Source organism: Lycorma delicatula, chromosome 13 (genome assembly GCF_047948215.1).
Source record: "Lycorma delicatula isolate Av1 chromosome 13, ASM4794821v1, whole genome shotgun sequence".
Classification (NCBI taxonomy): Eukaryota; Metazoa; Arthropoda; class Insecta; order Hemiptera; family Fulgoridae; genus Lycorma; species Lycorma delicatula.
Window position 1 is genome coordinate 2,454,421 of NC_134467.1, and position 24,179 is coordinate 2,478,599.

General features: G+C 32.3%; 1 long non-coding RNA gene across 1 annotated transcript in view; it reads right to left on the bottom strand.

Annotated features, from left to right (window-relative positions):
* LOC142334144 (uncharacterized) overlaps positions 1-22,444 on the bottom strand; it is a 77,128-nt gene extending 54,684 nt beyond the window's left edge. Inside the window, exons 1-2 of the long non-coding RNA XR_012758783.1 lie at positions 22,277-22,444; positions 19,690-19,740 (exon numbers count right to left, since the gene is read on the bottom strand). This is a non-coding gene — a long non-coding RNA (uncharacterized LOC142334144). The remainder of the gene's footprint in view (positions 1-19,689; positions 19,741-22,276) is intronic.
* Positions 22,445-24,179: the final 1,735 nt, after the last annotated feature.

Sequence of the window (24,179 nt, forward strand, 5' to 3'; positions counted from 1 at the left end):
AATCTAATATTTTTCCGATATTTTTATTTGTTCTTATATAGTGGAAAAACAGTGATACGTGAAAAGAGTCAATTAAGATTTATTTTTTGGGTGGGGGTTTTTTATTAAGAAGTTTTATTGTAAAGTTACCATTATATGTTAAAATAAACCAAAAAAGTTTTAATATTTTTTAAAAATCTGTATTTTTTTCTTTTCCCCGCATCTAAAACCACCTTCCAATACTTTTTTAAATCTTTCTACGTTTTTAATGTTAAACGGATGAAACAAAATAAATTTTTACTGAAAATAATGTACAGCCGATAAAAAGTTATGTAATATTTCTTATTTATGAAAGGTGAGTGTGAATTATTATGGGATTTTAGTAAAAGTTAAATAAACAAAAAAAAGTTAAAAAAAATTCAAAACATCGATATTTTTAACCTAACGGCTATCCCGGCTATCCACTCCTAAAATTGCCCTTGTCGCTTGCACTACAACTATATCTAGAACCCCACAAAAAAAATTTGTTTTAAATATGAAATAAATAAAAAGATAGCTTTTTTCGATTTTTGGAGAAGGGTTATTTTCGGGGATAAATTTTTTTTAAATTAAGGTAAATAAAACGCGCATGTACCGAAGTTAATATAAAGTCGCGTTGTTTGCAAATGTTTTTGAAAACTCACCCCAAAACTTTACCGAAAAATTGCCCCGAGTCAAAAGTTATTAAGCTTCATATACGGCAATACACGTATATACATACGTACCTATATTACCCCCGCTTTTTTTGTTTTTTGGGATCCCGGGTCATGAAAGTACAAGAAATGCTAAAACACCCGTATCTCATTTTACTGATTATACACTTTTATTCTTGCAGGATACCTCTATGTATGATGCGAGGAAACTAATATGTAGAGTACGTATAAAGTAACTTTTCTTCCATAGAGTGGCAAAAGTATGGCTTCAAGTGCAGTCGTAGGTTTGTTATTGTGTCGTTGAATTATTATGTTTCGTGTGTTGTTTCCCTTTGTTTTGTCGATGTTAATTGTTTGTGTTGTTATTTTACTGTTTTGTCTTTTTAATTAATTAATTTTATCTTTCGAACCGAGTTTTTCTGTTATTTTCCGATTATTTCGTTACTTTTGTTGTTGTGTAATATCGTTTGGTATTCTAAACGCGTTTTAGAAGTCACTGGGATTTAATTTGGTTTATAAAAACATTTACTTCGGTGTTACATTTTAGCAGTTGATTTTTGTTTACAAATTAGATTAACAATTTTTACTAGCGTAACTAAAATGATATCTAATATCGACACCACGATTTTGGCTGGAGATCATCCCACGGAGCATGCAAGTGGCGGGGAATGAACCGGGGGCGGAACACCACAAGCGGCAATGTAGGGAGAGCCGCGTTGTTGGACCGTGTGGAAGTTCCTCGATGCGATTGCTTTGTTCAACCGACATCAGTAGTTTACCCAAGGAAAAATACTCCTACCTCGCTGCTGTAGGAAGTTAACCGAGAGATATGGCTGGCTGCCAGATTAAGGCTCCAAGCGCTTTAACGGTGGACAGGTACTTGCTGTCATTCAGCGGCCTAGGCGTGGCAGCAAATTACTGTCTTTGACGAAATAAATTTAATTACCGATAATCATATATCTTTTAGTAGTTGACGGGGGGCGCCCACCCATTTTAGTGATATATGACAAGCGGGCGGCGGGACACGCAAGCGAGTAGTGTATGGTACCACGCTTTTAGGTTAGCTCTAGGAGCTAGTTAGGAGACTGGTCGCTAAACTGTTTCGTGGCTCAGTAGCCGTTTGTGGCTCGGACATTCGGTCTTATGCTTTAGGCGGGAGGAATGCCAAGCTAACCGATTAATGCAGTAAACAATTTTTTCCTAAAGCCGTGCTGAAAGTTTATTGTTGTATTTTGCGTTACAAGAAAAGTTAAAAGTAGATTTTTCATTTTTTTTTCAAATTATCTAGAAATACGGACAATAACGAAATCTGTCAATAGTTTTATAAATTAAATGTAGAACCTTTCATAAGGAGGACAATTACCATGTAATCTAATGTCAATTAGAAAATACTACTCGGTTCCTGAAAGAAAGATTTGTTTATTAATTCTGCAATAAATGTCTTTTTTTTAAAGTCATTAAAGAGTTATGTCATCTTTTGTCCTTTTTTAAGGCGCTAGCAGGAATATTATCAATATATCGGGAATATTTACTCTTTAAGATTTTAAATTCAAGTTTTAACTTCCTTGGTATCAACGGAAAATAAAAATACGGATTCATCAACAAAACTATTTAAGGTGAACGATTTTGTTTAAACTATATCAGTATTGTTATCGAAAAGAAATTATTGAATATCTCTGCCACCTGAATAGGGGATGAGATAATGAAAGTACGAGAAGGAACGAGAAGTGATCATTTTTCAATAAACGTCTCTATAAAATCTTCTTTGTTCTTCTTTACTGTTTTTAAATTTTAATGATCCATTGAGTTATTTTAGTTTTGTCCAAAGTTATTTTCAACAAATATTGAATCCAAGTAAAATTGTCAGAATCTGGACAATTTTTACACTCATAAAGATAACAAATTTCTCACCAAGATTACAAATAATTTGTACCATACAATGGTATTTTTCTTTCGATTTTACCAAGATTTCACTATCAGGTTCAACTTGAGATGAAGTCTCAGACTTTTTACTAGCTATACTGAATATTTTTCCCTCATTGATGACGCAATTTTTGCAATATTTTTGGCAGGATTTGTTTTGCTGCAATCTTTTAGATTTTAGAGGTGATTCCCCTGATACTCTCTAGACTCTCATGGAGACTATCTAATAAATAATTCGTTTCATCATAAAAGGTTTCTTCAGCATCATCTGCTTCTTCTTCTGAAGGTTTATTACTAATTGAGGCAAGTTTTTCGGACGCTTATCACAAATCTTCCAATCACTCTCTAAACTTGGATTTTTTTTGTTATCCATGGGAACACTTTTTTTTAATTCTTTGTAACATTATTATAACCTAGTTCTTGAAATGGATTACAACATTATTATTGTAAAACGTTGCCGTATTTCAAAAAATACCTAACTTTAAAAAAAACTGTAACTGCACAAACACTTAGCAATATATACACGAACACCAAATATCTTGACTTCAGTGCTCATGCTTTCTTACATTATATTATTCCACAAATAAATAATTTAAATAAATCAAATATTTTAGGCCATATTTAATATTGTTTACGCTAAAACAATGGGCACAGACTATTGTAAGCTTCAATACATTTTCTTTCAATTTTTATTAATTGCACCGTGTCATTACATTAAATCATCATTGATCATTTGATCGAGTTGAGATATGCTATTTCTTATTACTAGACAAAACAAATGAGCAATATATTACCTCATTACCTTTAGCTTCTTTTTGCAAGACATTTTATTTGATTTTGCAAGTTCAGCCGATGAAAATTGAAGTATTTACTATCTCAAAACCCCCAAAAAAATGTTTTTGTTAAAACATTGATACGCATTTTATTTTTGTCTCCCGATTCCAATGCAGCCCCGGTTTCAAATTTTCACAGCTATTTTATTTATAATACAATGACAAAACTGGTGACCTTGAAATCAAAATTTATGTAAACATAGGCTTATTTTATATCATGTTAAAGAGCATCAAATAAGCTTTAAAATGAGACCAAGTTTATCATTCTACCTTAATAAGTAACAAAGTTACGTTGACCTAACACTACTGCCGCAAGTCAAAATTTGCCATTTTCCAGCAAATTTGAAGGGCTCTAAAAACAAAACGGTTTACGATATAGGTCTGAAATTAATATTTTTTTATAACGCTATCAATAGTTAATTCATACTATATTTCATGAAAATCCCAGTCGATCGGGTTTTGAATGGCTATCCAAATGATTTTACACAGAGTGACCCGCGACGAAGTTGAACTTCAGCTCTTCTTTTAGTCTCAGGAAAGTGTAAGAACCGGTTCTCATCGATGTACTTCAAGATCGATTAAGTATTATTATGCGGTAGAAATAACCGGTGGAAAAAAATATTTTTAGACAACGAAAAAGTATTTATTTATTTTTTAAATAAGTTGACGTAGCTCTTTTATTCCAAATTTATTCATTATTGTGATAAGTTTGTTTTTGGAATTTTAAAAATTACATTAAATTTATCTCAAACTACGATAACATAGGATAATTAATTGAAAATAGGAATAATTAATGGATTATCTCCAATCTACTTTTCTAAAGCACGTCTGCTAAAATCAATAGGTACTTATAATTGAAAAAAATAATATCGATTTCTTTTCCATTTTTAATAAATCTCTGATCTGTTTAAAATAAAACTAGATGATTTTTTTCTGCAGAAACAATATTAATCTGTCGATAAATATTTTTGTATCTCAATTTAGTGCGCATATACATACATATGTTCTCAAATAATTTTATTATATTATAAAAATTGTAGTTTTTAAAATTATATTTTATTATGTTATAATAAAATATTATTTTATTTTATTATAAAGTGAAAAAAAAGTCTGGTTAGAAAGGAGTGGAATAAGAATGTCCGATTGCTTTTTAATTTGTTCATAGATAAGCAATCGAAAGAAAAACTTGAGCGGAGTAATTCTCCAAGAAGAAACGGATGAATAAGGATTCATTTAAAAAAAAAAAAATGATGAAAATAAATGAGAAAAAAAAACAGTAATGAAGCACGATATACCAAATGATATTAAGGAATTAAATATTAAGGTACGTGAATATAATATAATGCGCCTAAAACGTTGCGCACCATGGGTGAAATCACAGTATTTGTTCAATATTCCCTCCATCGAATTCCAGACAGGTTTATAGGTGGAATTTCAAGTGATTTAACAATGCACGTCTATGGCAGCATAATAAGTTCCGGTGCACAGATGAACCGCATCGTGAATATTCATTCTGTACACCTGCGGCTTCAAATAACCCCTAAATGAAAGTCCACTGGATTCTAATCTGGCGACCGCGGAGCCCATTCAAAAAGTCCTCTGCGACCGATCGTGTTCAGGAAAGATTTCATCCGGCCAGTATTGTAGTGCGGTAGGGTTCCATCTTATATGGACGATGACACTATCAGCCGGTCTCTGAGCGCTTGCAGGAAAAAATACATTCATGTATCTTATAAAAGTAGGGTCCAATGATACATTCGTTCCAGATGTCAAACCGATAAGGGTTTTTCTGTGACCGGTAGTGAAGATTTTGTCTGTTGAATTTAGCTTTCACAAACGGGGGCCCGTCAGAAACCAGTACAGAGGACAGTTGTACATCCGGACTGTGTACAGTTGCGGATGGAGGCAAGACACGAAACGCTGAGATAATACCGGAAGATGTGCTCGGCATCCATTTTATAGTGGTGGAGGTGTATTAGCGGGTCAGGCCGCAAGGGAATGTTACCCTCTGCTACGGGGTACGAGACCACACGGTGCCTATAAAAGATTTCTCCTCCTCTAGCAAAAGATATATCTATATATATTTAAATGTAAATTTTGAATAATTAAAATTTAAACTTATAAATATGACCATCTGTCATATTTATTACTAGCTTCCCGTCGCAGCTTCGCCCGCTCTATATTGTTACTTGCGTTTCCCGTAGCGGTAAATTTTTTATATTACGGTTTTTAGTCAAGTAACCGGAGGTAGGGTCAGCCAGTCACACGTACAGTAACAGTAGCAGTAGCTGTGTAGGTGAGCCACAGCGCCTTAAAAAAACCTTCGCACCCCTTAAAAAAAAATTTTAAAACCCAAAAATTTTTTTAATTTATCTGAAGAGTATTTGCTAGCCCAGATTTACTCGCTATCTCGTTTACTACAATCGCGGGATCGGGAAAATTTACAATCGTCGTTCAAAATTTGTTTGCCTTCCAGAAATTTAAAAGCTCTAGAAATCGATTTATCGACACTCAGCAAAAATTAGTTTTTCTTTATTTATTACCGAGCAATTGAAAAAAATAGGGTTTAAAAAAAAAATCAAAATCCATTTTAACACTTGAAACGCGGAATTTCAAAAAATCGTTTTTAGATGTACGTGATCAGTTAGTTCAAACCCAGCAAACACAGTGATAAACCTACAGTTTACAATTTGTTAAATATATTCATTAAAGTTTAAAGTTTGTGTTTCAACCGGCAACTTTCCACTAATTAGTAGTAAATTTTGTTGACTTTAGCTTTCACAAACGGGGGCCCGTCAGAAAACAGTACAGAGGACAGTTGTACATCCGGACTGTGTACAGTTGCGGTTGTACACGTTGCAATACACGAATTTATATATATATATATATATATATATATATATATATATATATATATATATATACATTTTTTCGTGATGAAATATATCTAAAAACCTTCTCAGTTACGCCAAAAATTTGGTTGCAATTCATCAGTTAGTCTTTTTTGTTTATCACGAAGAAACAAAAACTCCCTTCCTCTTTATATAATAGTATAGATGTGTGTATTTTGAAGTACGAACAATTTCAAATTATTAATATTAATTTCTAAAATTGAAACTTTTTTAGATTACTAAGAATGAATTTATTTTTCATAAAATGACGGCACGATTAAAATTCTATTTATTATATTTAAATGCGGCATATCGATAACACCTCTGTTTATCATCCAGAAGATTGTGAGTTTGAACCGGTCAGGCTTTGGTATTTTTGCATTTTTTACAAAATTCTTCACATCTCTCAGTCGTTGATTTGTAATCGGATACAAGTCTGTAGTTATGAGTGTTAATAATGAAATAGCTTATAGTTTTTTGTTATTTAAAGTTAAACGAGAATGACAAACAGAAACTATAACAACACTGTTTCAAGAACGATCAAACATTAAACAAACGTATTTTTTTACTGTATATAGTGACTGTAAAAATTGAGTTTTGTTTGCCGCTTAAGAATTTTTCATAAATTTCAATAGCCAATTTAAAGAAACGGTTACTTCATCTCACGGTAAAGACATTTTTTATCGATCGTATTACTTTACGGACACGATTTCAGTTTTCGACAGAACGAAAAGATTATGAAAGAATTAAGAATTATTTCTTCTATTGAAATGTGTTTTGATCGTTACAAGCTCATTTATTCCATTTAAGAGTCGACACACATCGGCGTTAACTTGTTTGAACAGCCGTTTCGCAGTAGAAAACAGTATGACAATAATTCTTACGCGTTAAAATTGTTTCTTTCACACAATCGTTTGTAATTATTAAAAATCATGTCGATATGATTATTAAAAATCAGCGATAAATACACGAATTTGAATACAAAGAATAAAATTTATATTTACCAAGAGCGATCGTGTTCCGTACGTGAAAAAATCTTTAACGATTGGTGAAATTTATTTGTTAAACACGTATAAAGACAATTTAAAAAATATATATAACCTGTAAACAGATATTTGGGATGTTGAAATTACATTACCGCAAAAAGGGGCAGAAAACGGGTTCTAAATGCGCAATCTTCCGTGACTCCCGATTTATTTTTCCTTTTATTAATGGAAAATATTAAAAAATATTAATTAAGATAAGAGAAAAGTTTAATACGGCATAAAATTATTGTTTTCCTTCTGGTTTTGTTTATAAGGCGTGATTTTCCAAAGATTAGATTTTCATCGTCAAATATTATTATATTGAAAAATATTGCGTTAAATGTACGCTATTGAATGTACTTTTTAATTACATTAACTTTAGGTACGGAAACCTTAAATTACTGGGGTAATTTAGAAAAATAAGATTTGTAAACTCAGCTGCTTCGAAAAGATATTTTTTTCTTTACGAGACCCCTATATTTGAAGCACCTGTAGTGGAAGAAAACTCAACAATTTTAATCGGGAAGAGGAGTAAACCGTTGAGGAGTTTAAGGTTTCATTTTTTATTAACACTGTATATGTAAAATTCCATATCATGCGGTCGAGCAGCGGGGTTGATGTACTAATTTCTACATCGATTCGACTTGATTCGATTCTCGGTAAGGGTATCGTTACAAACATAAGCAAGCATTTTTTAGGGTTGTTATATTAAAAGAGAATAAGATTTTCTTGTTGCAATATTTAAACAAATGACGTTATCGAGTTCGTAGTTTGTTTTTTCTGTACGAATTAAAAAAAATTAACATTTTTGCAATAAACACTGCGCTTCAACGAACGATGAATAATAAATAGCATAGCAGATGATCATCTCGATCGTTCAACGATCATGTTTGGTAGATACTAAGGAAATAATACGTATATGAAAAAGTAATAAAAGATACCACAATAAATATTAATTAATAGGTAAACAATACTAACAAAACAACGTACTTCTAAGAGGGCTTATGAAACAAAAGTAAAGAATAAAAAAAAAACAATTTTTGTTTAGGCGATCCCTATTTAAAGTGTAAAGTCATCTTAAAACTAAACCGCTAAAACAAAAAAACTCATACTTAGTATTGAAATAAAGTGTATCTGTATCGTGAATCTTACACAAATATTACGTTAGTCGCTCGTTTCCAAAATGTATCTTATCCAGATGACAAGATTGTTGGCAATCGACAAAAAACATATAAAGGCTTTAAAATTTAGTTTACTCACAAAATTTTCACCCCTAATGATTCCCAGGAGAATTAAGAGTATTCAGACTAAAAGACTTCTCCAGAAATTTAACCGATATTTAATAATTAACGAAATAAAAATACAGGATACGGGACGCTTTTGATTAAAAATAATGTAGTCTAGCGTTAATATTAACAAATTAAATTTTTATTCTGAAGGAAATTCCAAAAATTATATTCCGATTAAAGTAGTCTGCTAAAAATGTTAAGTGTTCAAAATTTCAAGTGCGGGAGAACATAATTGAATATTAAAAAAAATGGAGGACGATCCCCCATCAACCATTTAGTGTCTTTAGAAACAGCTATTCAGAACGTTTTCCTACTACACCAGCGCCTCGTCGCTGTCTTCTTTGACATCAATAAGGCGTTCGACACTGCCTGGCGGCGTGGTATTCTAGACGCTCTCAAAGAACGGGCAGTTATGGGGAATATTCTTGCTTTTATTAGGGATTTCTTACCCACCGAACTTTCTGTGTTCGTGTTGGAGATTCTCTCTCGGGTAACGTCATCTTGAAGAATGGAGTACCTCAAGGAAGAAGTGCCTCCTTATTTTCTATAGCCGTGAACAGTATTACTAAATGCTTCCAGACACCTGTCTCACGTTCTTTATTTGTTGATGATTTTACTATGTACATTGCGTCCCGTTCAACAGCCACAGCAGACAAACTACTACAGAATACTATATCTCACCTTGAAGCTTGGTCCAAGGTTACCGGCTTCACATTTTCACCTGAGAAAACAAAATGTGTTTTGTTTTCAGACAGAAAAAAAGTAAAATCGTTTTAAAAATAAATCAAATACCGATGAAATAAAACTAGCGTAAAAAAAAAAAATATTGTACTTTCTACGAGAATAGATTCATTAACGCTATCGCTCACGTCGGAAGGCTACATTATTTTGCTAGACTATTTTTAGAAAAATATCAAATTTTAAATATTAAATCGGCTGTAAACACAGTCGATATCTTCCATTTGCCCATCCTCAATCTCATCATCAGCATCGGTCATCCATGGCCAAAAAATAAAATTATGGTAAAATATGAGTTTAGGATCATTCTCCCACCGATCTCCAAAATGTAGAAAGAGGAGCTTTTTCACATCATTTACTTTTGTAGTTTTCAGTAGAATACCACGATGCGACAATGGAAATTCAAATGTTTCAAATTTGACACCGTTTTCACGACTGTCTTGTTCTCCCGACACCAGGGCACATTTTACAAACGTTTGACTTTCTGAAACTGTACTACGACTTATAATGAATCTATTCGCGGTGGAAAGCTTGAATTTTTTTTCATATAATTATGAGAAACCACTTTAGAAGACATTATAAACTTCGGACATCTTGACCGCAGTTCCGCGGTTGGAAAAAATTCCAAAGCGGTGATCAAGGTAGATTATTATCCATCTTTGAAATTTGCTTCTCGATTCTGCCGAAAACACGTCAGGTGGCAGAATGAATGGTCGCATGCTGGAAATGTCAAAATAATTGTCTTTATTTCGGATGGAGTTTCAGTTACCAACCCGTAATGCAACGTGAAAATCACGGCACTATTACGGTTTTGTTCCCCACAAACGTCACAAAAAGCTTTACTGTAGAAATATCTTCAAAATTAGTTTTTTCAAACGGTGGAAAACGGCTGAGGTAATTTCATTCGGGACTTTCTTAAATTCTGCTTCGTTCCAAGCGTATATGAATACCTGATTATTCAGTTGTCGTCTTTTAAAGTTCCTTGACAAACAGCAAAATTATTTAGGTAAAACTGTCTGCTGTAGTATCAGGCTTGATCTAGTATTTTTGGTAGAACTTGGTTCTTCTGGCGGCGGAAAGACAGTACGATTTGACCTTTTTCTTCTTGTTGTAATAAAGAATAAACGTATCTGCTCTTTTCTTATGATGTAGAAATTTGGTATGAAATGAATCTTCACCTGTTTCTAATTTTAGTTAAAATCGGTGCGTTTGTCCACAGCCGGTGAACCAAAGCCGAGATTATAATCTTTTTCAGATGTCGAAAAATTACACTCGAGAAGTACACTTGAGATTTTTCTTTTACAGTACTATCGTACGTTTCATGAAACTTAGCTGTCGAGAGGCAACTCGGAAAATACTGCCTCGTAATATGTGCTGAACTGCAGTAGTGTTTTTCTAAAGGACAAAGGCGCTTGATGAATGACTTCACAGCAGACCTTTTACTTTCAAACAAGTAAACAAGTGCGACCTGTGATCTCATATTCTCTGTAGCAATTTATACGATTCAAAATGCCGTTTAGAAATTCGTCGTGCTCTTTTCTCTTTTTGCAAACTTGAACCGATGACGTCTTTCAAAACTGTTCGTTTGAAACGAAGTAGCGATTCTAGTTTTCAGCGGATCGTTTCCGTTCTGCTTTATTCCATTTCATTACAGGAGACTTGCTCGCTTTATATTTCAGCACATAACTGTCCTGAACCGTTTTATCTTTTGCGAAATAGAAACTCGCACGGAATTTACGAATGTCTTGCACAGATAAAATACTGCATTTAATAACACTGTTGACACGCCTGCGACTGGAAGTTTAGGTAAAGGTTTTGAAAAAGAGACCTTTTTTGCAGTCTTTTTTCCACTTTTTAACATCTCTCGGATGTTTTATGACCTTATTTTAGGACAAGGAGTAACTTTCATACCTTGCATTAGCCGTTTCCCTTCCTGGGACCGAGGTTGAATTCCTTTTATGATAGGCTCACAATGCACCACAGCTTTCAGCACAAATTTCACTTCAAGAGTAATAGGCCTAGACATTAAAAACCGGTTAATTAAATAAATCAAATGTAAGTAAAAAAGTGTAAATAATGCAGTAAAGCGGTAAGCTTTTGTAATGTACTTTACAAACAAAATGCCCTGAATCGACAAAAGATATTCAATAGAGCGCAGGTTCCACTAACTTCTTCTTTACATAGAGACAAAACTGAGTTTTACGTCGGTTGTTCTGCAGCGACGCCAAAACACATTTCTGATTGTGACCAAGAATAATAGTTTTAAAATATTATTTTACTGTTTTATTTTCTGTATCTACATTATGGATAACAGACGTTTATGAAAAAAAAAAATGGTTGCTCATTTAAAATTTCACACTGGATTAGAGAACAGTTTGATTTTAAATTTCTGTCATTTGTGCTGCCTGCCATCTTTTGTGGATAAGAGAAATTTTTGAATCGATACTCACACGTGAACACTGCTTTGTAACGGTATACAGCATATTTTGAAACGAAAGGAGAGTGCATCAGAAAGATATGAGAAATATCGTACAACCGATGACTTAATTTTAAAAATTTTTGGATAAAAGTCGTTTTGGATACGAACGACCCATATGTTCTCCCGCCAATAAAGAGCACGTAAGAGAACCATTTACTGAACGGGTTAATGTTCTTGCGGTAGAAAACTTTCACAAAAAGCTTTTTAATAAAATTAAAATTCTAAAAGTCTATTAGATATCGGTCCCCTACCGTTTAACGATGAAGTTTTTCTTCGTTATCGTAAAACACGACTAAGTCTCCAGGGTATCTAATTCTTGCTTCTTACAGACGCTTTTCAAAATTCTCATTTCTAATAAACTAATTTCGTAATCGGTTTCCGATTAATAAATAAATCGTTCATTTTGGTCCGTACATAATAATAAACTACCTAGATCACAATAGGAATAGATAGCTACACTATTGCAAGAATAAAAAAAGGAATTGTCACTGGACTTATACGGATGGATCGACGGAAACCACAGTTAAATCTTAATCGATGCGGCATCACAAAATAAAAAATTAATTATGAAATAAACAATCTATTAAACTTCGTAATTATTATCTAAAAGATATTACACAAGAAGGCGGTATGAAAACAGCTTAAGCGCATTTTTGTCAAATTTGAAAAATCTAGAAACTGGTTTTTAGATATTCACGAGAAGATTACACGCACCAAAATTTAATTTTTTACGGAGAAATTTAAAAAATAGTAAATTTCATCGTTAATCCATTTTAACGTACTAAAATCGGAATTTCAAAAAAATCTTTCTTAGTTCCCAAACGTGCACACAAATTTTCTTCAATTTATCTTAATTATGTTAATTTAATTTAATTTATCTTAATTAACGTTGATTATGAATGATCTACGTTACAATGACGACCTGTGACTTTATATACATGCATTTTACATCTGAGTTCATACTGTACTCTTCACCGATCCGACTGATTTCGAAGGTTTTTTAAAATTAATAATTACTACCGATAAAGTTAATCGTTTATATACCTTTCGATGAATTTTTAAGCTATACTAAATGAAATTTTTTTTAGAAACCCTAGTTTTAAAAATCTTCTTCAGCTTACAAATATGTACTCAATTTTAATTTACGGCTTCTGAATTATTTATCTTTTTTATATTTATTGACTTTTAAATTAATATTATTTATTATATTTATATTTTTAATAGTTTATACGCCTTTAATCTTTTCTATTGTATAATCGATTATATATTTTGCGATACTACACCGATTAAGATTTGTTTACCGTGGTTTCCGTTAACCTAACCGGGCAAACGTTGAGAAAGGGGTAGTTCCGTCCCTGACCTAATTTATATAGTATTAATATCTACCGATCAGAATAAAATATTTATTAGAGAAATTCGCTTAGGCGGTGCCGTTATAAATTTCTCTCGCTATTAAACTTAAAGAATTTTAAATTAAAAATATTTTATCAACGTATACAGTTTGAATATTTATTACCGTTACTTAGTATTTTATTACTGTAACGTAATAGCGCTTATGTTCGAGTATAAGATAGCGTGCACCTGATAGAATGTGATTTGATTTCGTTATCGGTTTTATGGAAAATTTTCAGGAAAATTAATTAGAATATATCTATAAAATAATACATATTAAATAAAAGCGCATTCATTTTTTCAAGTTGCAAGATGATTTTTTTTTAATCCTATACCTTGCTTGTGTGAGGCCATTTCGGCCATGCGATGTCCAGCAGCCCGCTACGCTTCACTCTCACTCTTTGCTGTGGTTCTAACGTCCCGTAATTCAGGACACGTCGATATATGCAGGGCTGTCATAGACCCTTCTCGACGCGGTGGGCATGTTACCGATTCGACGAGTCCAGTGCGATGGAGGTGGCTCGGGAGATAGTCGTGTCCCGTCTTCATTCAAAACGGTGCAACGGCCTCACCGCTTGGAAGATCTACTGACACTCGTCCGTTTTCTTCAAGTAATGATGCCCGTTGCTTCTCCTTTAACTCTAGCCGCCGGTTCTGCCCCAACTCTCCCATCGTTAATGATTTGATTAATTTTTTGCCGTCACAGAAGGTATCAACTTATCGGGCTGCTCCTTTCTAGTCCTTCTTTAGCTAATCGATCGGCTTTTTCATCGCTCGATAACAAATAGTGTGCCGATATCCACTAAAAAATGACTTGTATGCCTTCTAAAATCAACTCCTCGATCGATTCCTGGCACATATTAACGTGATTTTTGGAAGAGTAACAAGCATCAGAAACGGCAATTATGGCGGCTTGCGAATCAATTAGAATAACTACTTTCTGAGGTTTGATCTTTTTTTATGGATTCCAAGACGAGAAAAATTACTCTGATCTCCCCATCAAAGTTACCGGCTAGCTTTCCTACAGCCTCTGATAACCGGAAAGATTCTGCATAAACTCTAGCCCCTCCATCCTTTCTTGCGCTATTTCCAGAACCGTCAGTTTCGAGCGCAAAATTCTTTAGCTCTGTCTTTGGCAGTTCTGTCTGTTTATCGGCTGCAGGAGTTGTAAGTTGGATTCTGCTGATTTTGTAGAGACCCTTGGTGGGATCATAACGATATTTTCTCCAGTACCAATGGCAAATCCTTTATCTTCTCTAATCGAGTCTATTTTATTCGTGAATGTGACCCGGGTTTTAAGTCTGTGGCAGCAGGTTTACAGTTCTTCCAGTAACCCATAACCAAACCCTGCAGTTTTGTTGTAAGCGCTGCAATCTCGTTTCTTATTTTGACGGGTTTTATACTTGTTTGCAACTGCATAACCGTAATTAGAGTTGATTTTGGGGCTCCTGTAATAACTTTGAGAGCCTTATTATGTACTTTATCAATTTTTTTGAAAAATGGACTCTGGTGCTGTAATGAGTGCTCGTTTCCGTACTCGAAAACGGGTCTCGCATAACACTTTTTTCTTTTTCTTTTTCCTGTTTAGCCTCCGGTAACTACCGTTTAGATAATTCTTCAGAGGATGAAGGAGGATGTTATGTATGAGTGTAAATGAAGTGTAGTCTTCTACATTCTCATTTCGACCGTTCCTGAGATGTGTGGTTAATTGAAACCCAACCGCCAAAGAACACCGGTATCCACGATCTAGTATTCAAATCCGTGTAAAAATAACCGGCTTTACTAGGACTTGAACGCTGTAACTCTCGACTTCCAAATCAGCTGATTTGGGAAGACGCATTAACCACTAGACCAACCCGGTGGGTCTCGCATAACACTTATACGCCCTAGAGCGTAGACAATACGTCTTGGTTTGCTCCCCGCTTCGTACCAGTGATTCTCTTAACCAGGCTGAGACGCTTCTCAACTTTTTCTACCGGATGGTCTGATGCTTTGCCCGACTCGATCTGTTGTTTAGGACAACCCCAAGTTACATCGCTGAATTTGTTCGTTTTAGTTTGTCTTGAGCGTAGGTCAGAGTTATATGATGTTCCTTGGTTGATGTGAGAAGTGTTGAAATTCGGTTTTTGAGGCATCGACACACATCTCGTTCCCCTCAGCCCGATGGTGGAGCTTCTCTAGAGCTTTATTCAGGAAAGCTTCTAACTGAATGCAAAAAGATGCAAAATGATTCTTTGCTGACGATTTTTTTTCATACGGGAAACATTTTTTAGAGATCTATCAAAAATTTAACTTACGATTGAAGTTTGATCAGAGCATCCTCACATAATGTAAAATTAACTAAAAGATAAAAATTAGATGCTATTTAAGACCGCATTAATTACTTAAAATATAAACACGTAAAGATGAAGATAATAAATACAAACAATCATTCACGGTTAAAAAGTTTTAATGAAAATTATTCGAGAACCTATTTATCTAGACGTTGAACAGGATGCAGAAAATTAAGGGATTTTTAAATCTAATTTTAGAACAAAATTCTGTAACTCTGTATCCTTATCATATAGGCCACCGATCTAGTCTTTTTTTAAATATGCTGCTTAAATATTCTGTTTTTTCTAATTCCTCTAAAATGATGACATTTTAACCCTTATCGACCGGCTTAATTTTTATATTTTCTTGTAACAACTGCTCCTCAAAAAGTTCTATATTTTGATTTTCCAGCCGATCTATTACCTATGTTTCATTGAATGTTACCATCCACGCAAAAAGTTTTAAGAATTTCACACGGGTTGTATATGAAAATGAAAAAAAAATTAAGAAATACCAAATACCGACACCTCCACAGCAGAATGATAGAATCTCTTCCTTTCATCTGGAAAATCCTGTGTTCAAAATCCCATTCAGGCTTGTCATTTTTACACACTGCAAAAGTTCATATCTCATTAACTGCTGTAATTCGACAGTTAGTTGTTTCTAAAATGGAATAAATAAATAATATTTATAACAATTAATATTTGTAAACTTACTGAATAATGATAATAAAATTATAAATCATTCCGATGATATTGTGTGGTATTAGTTATCATCATAATAAAGTAGTTGTTGATATGAATGCAGCTATTTTTCATTTACAGGCTTCTTTTCTGTACATTATTTTAAGTTGGACTGACCTTCATTGCATCTTACTAAAGAACTGCACTGCTATACCCGTGCCCTTTGTAAATCATTTTGTAATAATAATCGGCGTGTTTTCCAATTAAAAATAGTAAAAATACAACATAAAATCAAAGTCATGATGTAGACTGATGTCTACTGTTAATTTATTCATACAGCTACAAAATTCTGGCACCCGATAACTGTTACTGAGTGGATGATAATAAGTTTTATAATATGTGATTAATGCAGTGCCTTAGCCAGTACTCAAACCCATAACTAATGATGAAAGACAGAGAAGCTCTGCCAAGGAAGACTGTCCTATTGCAACAGCAGATCCCTTCTATATCAAGTTAGTTGGTTTCTGGAGATAGTAACAAATTAAGCGTGTATTATCATACACCAGTATCGTTGTAGATTCAACTGCAGAAAGCGCTTTGATTTTTTTTTTTTTAGATGAAATTAAATCAATTAAATTTTACTTAGTTCTATAATGTTAAACGATTTTATAATCTGTTCAGATATAAGTACATGTGAGAGATGACTTTTATACCGTATGAAAAAATTACTAGCCTGACCAGGATTCAAACCCAGAACTTTACGAGTTTAAAATCAGTGATATGTTTTTCTTCTTTCAGTGCACACGAGATATCGTAAAAGAGAATCCCACCTCGGTTCATTAAAGCAAAACCACTTAACGTATTTATTTCACTGACTTCTCCCCATCAAAGTAGGTTCCTTCTGATGTAACTAACTTAATCCAGTGATATTTTCATTGTTAGAAGCACTTCTCAATCCTAGCAATTTTTATTAAGAGTCATCTTTATTAAACACCGTAATTCCTCTTGTCCTATTTCTTTTGATCTCTTCTGTGTCTTCAAATCTTCCTTTAAGTGGTTGATTTTTAGCTCTTTCTGAGCTTAAAAATCACTGGGAGCCAAGTCTGGTGATTAAGAATCATGCTGAAGTTGATTTGATCCTACGCATGAATTTTGTAATCGCTATTTTCCCAAAGCCTGCATCAAACGGTACCTCTTAGTCGATGAAGAACAGTTGTATAGTATTTCTTCTTGACAGCTTGTCCTTGAGGAGCATATTCATGACGTTCATATTAGTTTGTTATTTGAAAGGTTTTTTCTGACGTATAATCTGCAAAGCATTGATAACGTTCAACACACATTGAGTTATCTTAGAAATGGTGATACCACTTTAATTTGTATAACATCCACAGCTTGATCCTTAAAAGCTGTTTGAATCTTCTTTATTGTCTCTACTTGCACGTATCAAGTTTCTGACAAAATTTATTGATGATTCTCTGGTCAACCTGTTCGGTCAATTTGAATGGCAATGAAGTCGTTCTTCATGTAATTTATATAATATAAATTATATTACGTATCTGTAGAATAAGATTTTTATTTGAAGAAAAAAATGTTGAAAAAATTGGTCTTTGGCTCCTTTTGTTTTTTCATAAATAATTTACCACAGATATCTTAAATAAAAAGTCCTTCGACTGTAATGATCTCTTATGTTTAACATGTAATAATGCAAGAAATAAGAAATTATGTTTGATTCATATTTATTTTATTTTTAGGTGGAAATTTATAAAAAATAAAAAACACCTTGTTTATTTTTTTTCAATTCACTGCTGGAAATATTAAATATATTTTTTTTTATATAGTAAATTAAACTTTGAAAAAATAAGTTTAATTATTTTTTAAGTTTTAAAAAATAATTAAACTTTTATTTTATATATCTTATTTTATTTTTGTTATTGTTTTATATATATATATAACTATTTTGTTGTTTTTTTACCTGTAATTACGATGAAAGCATGAAATAGTTTTTCAGTTAATCTCATACTTCCTAAATGAAAAAGCCAAATCTGATATTAGAAAAAAAAATGTGATGAAGATAGTCACAAATACAAAATAATTACAATTAAATATGTAAAGTGTGTGATTAAAACTTAAATTTTGTTATCTGTAATTCACTTTTACTTCCTTGTATGAAGTAAAGGAAATACTGTGATCGTGAAAAATTTCAGTTTCCAGATTTCAACAAAAATATACATTTTGACCATCCCTGAATTGATTTTGAATAATTTTGGCATAACTGCACATACATCCATTTATGTATTTATGTATGTATGTATCTCGCATAACTCATAAACAATTAACCATAGGATGTTGAAATTTTGGATTTAGGACTGCAATCAACTGAACCAAAGGTGTAGAAAAAAGCCCAAAATCAAAAAAATCTGGGTTTTTTACTTTTTCTTAACTGCAGTAATAAGCCCTCATTGAGTGGTTTTTAACAATATATCATAAGTGGTTCTTACTTTCATCGGTTCCAGAGTTATAGTTAAATAAAATTTTAATTAATGAAATATTTGGATCTTAGTGGAAGGCACATCGGTTCGAATCAAACTTCATCTCGTTTTTATTTTAAATTTAAATATATTTATTTATTAATAATTATTAACCTCTGATTGTAAAATAATGTTTGCAATAAATAACGATAAAATAATAAAAAAAATATATATATATTTTACATACTTTTCATTTTAAAAAATGTGTAATGTAATTTAATAGGCATACAAGGAAGTGATGTTTTACCCCCATCAGAGTTTTTATGTGCAAAAAAAAATGACAATAAAATTGTAATTTCTACCCAGATGTGGATTTTGTGTAAAATAAGAAAGCAAAATTGTTTCATTTAATTTTTCTTGAAAACAGTTAAAAAATATAAAATCTAGGTGTATTTTTATTGAAAATATTTCTTTAATACTTTTGCATTCTCAGTCTTTATGGTTTAAGTACAAGACAGTAATACTATACACCAGGAATGTTGTTAATAAATACACTTTAAAATCCGTTTTGTGGTTTCTATTGTTTTTTTTTTATGAAAAAGGGGACAGAACTTATCTATTTACATATCTGTTTAGATTATAGCAAAAATATACTAACCTTTCCTTTAAAGTAGATACAATTCTTAAATATTCATCAGTTTTTAAAAATCTTTGTTTACAAATGCTTTATTCACTTTTATTTGGCTTACAAATAGATATAAGAAACACATTCATTATTTAATTTTTTTGTGAAAAATATTTCTTTATTTTTGATTAATTTTTAGTTTCCTGTCAATAGTTTTATCGCTTCAGCATTGTGTAATTGTAAAGGTAAAGGCATAGTGATTTTCCAAAATTTTGGGTATCAAGGTTTTGCAGATATCAACATTTCAAGAGTCAGCCCAAAAAACATTAAAAAAAAGTTTAAAAAATTTCCATACGTACCTATGTATGTTTGTTGGTCTACACTTTGATTAGACCTGCTCGACCTCAGACCTGCTTGACATAATATCTTCAAAGATTACTCAAAAAACTTTTAATGGTTTAAAAAACGTTTAATGGTCATAGAAAATTAAGCTTAATACTTCCTTCCGTAAACTTCATTAGACATGTTTTTTTAACCGCTGAATAACACGCATCAACAAATAAGCTTACGTCAATAAACAAAGTTTTTAAACCACTAAAGCAAGATGGCTGAATGAGAAAAGTTCAAATGTTATATGATCAAGGAGGTCAAATTGGAGCCAAATTTTTTTACTAAAAATTTTTAGTCTCTTTCACAGTTCTACTTTTTAATAAATTAAAATGCAACCTCTTTGCCTACTTTTTATTCTTCAACATATATTACATAAAAACTAGAGATTTAAAAAAAATATATATATATATATATTTCACTGTAATGTCGACAAGACTTTGGTGTAAGCATGTTTGTACATTTACCACTACACAGCCTTGTTTTCATCATGACAGCAAGATAATCTACCATTAGTTGACTTGTAGTTGTGATGTACAATGAGGATTCACTGTAAAATCACATTAAAAAAATTATGACTGCCCAAGCTGTTAATAGTAGTTTTACCAATACCTTAATCTTCATTAGATGGGATAGTTGTATTGCCTAAGTATTTTGAAGAAACTTTCTCAGTACATAAGAAATCTACTGTAAGCTATACTGGTAAGGCAAAAGTAGTTTGCACATCTGGGAATGTTTAAACCATTAGAATTGCACGATACAATTGGTTAAAGCCATTCAAGATTATTAAATGTATTACTTACATATTTGTAAAGAATACTGTTAAAAGATTTGAATATCCATCCGTCTGAATAAATTACTGTTTATTAAAAAACTGAAGCTTCAGAACTTAAATCATAAAAAATTTTAATTTAGAGCATAAAAACTTAAATCATAAACGTTTCAAGAGTTAATGTTAAATAGATTTAAAAAATCAAAATTTTCTTTCTGATTTGTGGATTTCAGACATAGGAAATTTTTACTAAGAAAAATAGTATGAATTAGAAAATCCAAAGAAGCTTTGTGACCCTATCATACAGAAAAAAAAGTTAGTTTTTTTACTGTCCAATCCCAGGAAATTATTAGACAGGAATTATTTTGTTAGAAATTATTATTATTAGACGTACTTCTTTGAAATGAAAACAGTTGTGCAGCAACTATTACTACAGCTTGATATATCAATATGATAGAAACATTTCTAAACTGATCAGTTAAGATGATCTGGTGGATCACCTTCACTTACAAGACGTTGCAACTGTATGCACTCCTTGTGTACTACTGCGATATAACATTTGTTTGGGAATGACTTCATCTCAAGAAATTGAGACAATCCAGCATGCCAGCATCCTTTTCAGATTTAAGTATATGTAACTATTTTTTATACTTATTTTGAAAAACAGGATCTACACCATTAAATTGTTATGTATTGATCAACCTTAAAGAAAACATTAGTGAAGAGATTGCAAGCATTATGAGGAAATATTGCAGAAAGTTATGAGAACTTCAGAGGTAGATTAAAATACAAGTTTAAGTATGATACTGTCAGGATTTTCAAGTACTACCCACAAGTCAATGTAAAATGAAAAGCTGACATAATACATAGCTACCATTTTATCAAAGAAGGTCTCACTAAAAGTAAATGTGTTATAACAAAAACAATTTTTTTAATTTCTTTTTATATTTTTCAGTACCTTACTAGAAGTTTGGGTTAAAATTGAATTTGCTGTTATATATATATATCATGGTTTGCGTATAACGATGTTCACCATGTCTATGTGGTGGACTATATTTATTTCTGATGTCTTGTGATTTTTTTGTGTTTTATATAATATTTTAAATAAAAAATATTAAGATGTATCCTACATCTTAAAATTTTAACATTGTTCACTTGCTCAATGTTTACATTGTTCAAAACCTGAAAGGTCGTTTCCTCTTAAATGTCAAAACCTTGAATTTATCTGAAGAGATTTAAATTATATTTTTTTACTATCTTTGACAGTACAAATAAAGCTTTCAATTTTGTTTCTTCTTTATCCAGAATTATAACTTGATGGTCGACATATAGCATACTTATATGTTTTGAAAATAAATCATTTAATATTGAATAATATTTTAAATGAAAATATTTCATGGTACTCTTTGTTTAAATTAAGAACAGATATAAAACTTTTCTCCATCATAGTGATGTCAATTGGTATCATAATCGTGCTTCTGTATTACGTGTTAAAGAAAAGAAGAAAAGGTGAATGATTGTCATTGATCTTACTGAATGTTGTAATTTAATTTTTTTGTTACTATTGTTTTAACATTTAAAAAAAAAGTATGTTATTGTATTATAATTCTTTGTTGTTTGTTTATTTTTTTATTTTTACAATTGTTTTTAAGTTTATTTCTATTTTGTACGAATTTGTTTATAAATGAACTGCGATGTATATATTATTCATTAGTATTATTCCTATAATGCATTTAAGGTATTATTAAATTTGATTAGAATTCGATTATATATCAATTTTTGCTTACTTGAAAATTCCATATTTTGAAATTGCCACTATCTCTATTTTGAAGTCATTTAAAAAAAAACTTTTAGAATTAAAACAAAATACAAAGCTGAATCGTACTTTTTACACTGTCGTATGAAACGTTTACTATTGCTCACGACGACTGCAAAAGCAATGACAATAGCATCAATGAATCTGTCATCAGCGAGTGACTTGCTGGTTTAATAAATTGGATAAAACTGGAATTAATTCTAAGTAACGATAAATTTTCATAAGATATCCGTTATCAATTTATTATAATTATCGCTATTTTCTTTTAAATACGGCGCTTGCTAATAAATAAAATAAAAAATATTAACTCTTTTCTATAAGATTTTACGTTAACATCAGCTTACTCTACATAACGTTCATTTAAAACAGAAACTAATTGATAGATAGCACTACATACTCTTCTACACCGTACACAAACAACTATTTACAGTACACTATCATATATCTGCCGACATAGTTTGCATTTTATTTATTTTTAACGACTTTTTGAAGAAAATTACGGTATTACTTTCGATCGTGTGCTGGTAGTTAGGGATGAAAATCCCTAACTTGAAATTTTCTTTACGTTTTTGAGGTCTGAGGAGTACGAAAATCACTCGCATAAATCGTGGTTTCTTTATATATTTATTTATAGACCTCTACGTAAAATTTTGCTACTCGACAATCTCCAAAAGTACTATATAATTTCATCAAAATTTAGATTTGCCAGAATAGTGTTCTTGAAGATGCGCATGTGAAAATTTGAAGAAAATCGGTTGAGTCGGACGCTCTTGAGTTACGCAATTTAAGGTCGAAAAATATCGGGTTGGTTGTGTCGGGGCTGTGTTGGTTTAACGTGAAACATTGCAGACCTCGGTTGAAATTCCTCCGAGCAACAGACTGACCAACTTATCTGTAGAGTTAAATGGGAGAGGAGCTACCTTCATATTTTTTGTGAACAAAACAAAATATTAGTTCCTTCATTTGTGCACTCTACAGAAAAACCGGTCGGTCTGTATGTCAGCGAATCACTTTTAGCGTATCGGTTTGAAAGAAAAACAAGACACTAAACGGTACATGATATTTATTTCGACTAATATTCGACGACAATTTTGTTCAGCATCGGTCTGCGATATGAGAAGTAAGAGACATAAGCAGCGGTAGAGGTGCTCGCGCCTTCGGCGTCGTTCACTGAGGGCGCCCTGCCACCTTGCGACGCTCCCGAAACAGTCTCGCTCGCTCGGCACCGGATATCGAGGTACCTATGCGCGGTCCATAGCCTCCTCTTTCCAACGATATGCGTAATTTATTTTCCGGCTGGCTTTTGCGCGGGCTGAGGCTGACATATTGAATTTTTATACTTTTTTACACGTTTACTTTAATTTTTTACATATAAATATCGTCAAAAATACACATATTATTACTTAAATCGATATATCTCGACAAACTCTAAACAAAAACACACGAATCACCGCGCGCTATCACCTCTAAGTCGTGAGCTGCACTGAATGGAAATGAACGAGAACGCCAGTTTTGGCTGATCTGCGCTGTGTCCCCTCCTCACCAACCCGCTCACCAGTGACTTAAACTCAAACTCATATCGGCGGGCTGAACATGTAAATTATAAAATGACACCCCATTTACGTCTCTGAGATTAATAGTTAGGAAATTATTAAGGCAGGACGATATATACATTTTCATTACGCTACAAATTTCTGTTCTGCTACCCGTACGTTTCGGTGTGATTTTAATGACGTTCACGTCAAAAATTTGAACGGGGCAAGTTAGAATCGCAGTTACTTATGAAGCTGCAAGAACGTTGACGTTTCTTTATCTGCGGTATCTGTTGTTAGTAATTTCTTTGGCGTATTCGGGAAGCGTTCGTTACCTAATCT